Below are 1,512 nucleotides of genomic sequence, written 5' to 3'. Positions count from 1 at the left end.
TTTTCTGAAAAATAAAAACAGAAAGGCAATATCTTTAAAAATGTTTCTAAACTTAGTTTAATCTATGATAAGTACATGTCTTTCAAAGCTGCAGAGAAATAAAAGGCGTAAAGACTGGGTTCAAACAATCTAGCCATTACACCAGTCCTAACTACTTTTTGTTTGTTTTTGGTTTGGAGACAGGCTTTCTCTATGTAGTCCTGGCTATTCTGGAATTCACAGGGATCTGCCTATCTATGCCCCCCAGTGTAGGGGTTAAAGGCATTCACTGACTGGCCTCACTACCTCTAAAAGTGGTATTTCTGGGACTATAGAGATGGCTAAGTTGCTAAGTTAAGAGTGTGTAGTACTCCTGCAGAGGACTTGAGTCCAACTACCAGCTGTTAGGCATGTTAGGCAGCTCACAAACTGCCTGTAAGTCCAGCTCCAAGGGCCCAATGTCTTCTGTTGTCCTCAGCACCTTCACTCAGACACAGATATCCCACACAGACACAAATAAAATAGAAAATGAAAACAGATCTGTAAAAAAAAATCATTTGTTTACTTTAAAAAAATCATGACAGCTGATAATACTATTTCATGAAAATCAATATGCTATTAAAATCATATAATAGTATCAACATTTCAAAACAGAAAAACCTTACTGTGTTTTAAGTGAGCTGATTAACAAATACCGAACAACTACTTCCTGGAAGCAGATAAGAACCAAACACGCAGATAATGCTCCAGGAGCCCGTCTTTGCCATGAAGCAGCTATTCAGCAGTCTGTGTCCTTCAGAGGCTCTGCCGTGCTATTTCCGATGGGACGCAAACAGTTATTACTAGGTTCCAGCCACTTAAAGGTGCCCGAGCAAAGCTGCCAGAGAAGGCTGGCAGGCCCTCAAACGGCTGGATGGCTCAACTGGAGCTGCTGGCCCTAGCCCTCACAGCATCGGGCAGCTGCAGGTTTGGTTGAAAGGCTGCCAGACTCAAGGAGCAGGTTAGAAAGACTGTTTTCTAAGCATGGTTATGCCAATAATCAGAGGAGGAAATCTAAGTTCTTAGTTTCTTTAATGCTAGGAGAAGAACAACGCAAAGACAAAACAAGACGCTGAACTGTACTGACTCCATAAGCATGGGCTACCCCTGCAACTCTGTCCACAGCAATGCATGTGGAAGAGCAGAGATGAAGATTCTATTTTGAGAGTATCAGGACACCAGGCCAGAGAGTCTCTATGTGAAACACACAAAAGGAAGTTCGAAACAGGAGCAAAGCCTGTTTCCTGCCTGCCCAGGCCCACCCCACTTCTACTCTGCTGGAGAATACCACAATTTGTGGGGTGTTTCCTTTTTCTTTCAGGGGCCTGATACCCGGTAGAATCCTGATGTCTCTTTGTGCACACACACAATGAGAATTTCCCCCACTTACCAGTGAATCTCATAGAGAGGTGCAGAGACCCCCATGTGGCAAATGAGTGCCAAAGAAAGCACCCCAGGAGTAGGAGCCCTGAGTAGTGCAAACCACTGAAAATG

This window comes from Onychomys torridus, chromosome 19 (genome assembly GCF_903995425.1).
Source record: "Onychomys torridus chromosome 19, mOncTor1.1, whole genome shotgun sequence".
In the NCBI taxonomy this organism is placed as follows: Eukaryota; Metazoa; Chordata; class Mammalia; order Rodentia; family Cricetidae; genus Onychomys; species Onychomys torridus.
The sequence above is the reverse complement of the archived record's forward strand: the minus strand, read 5'-3'. Positions refer to the sequence as shown.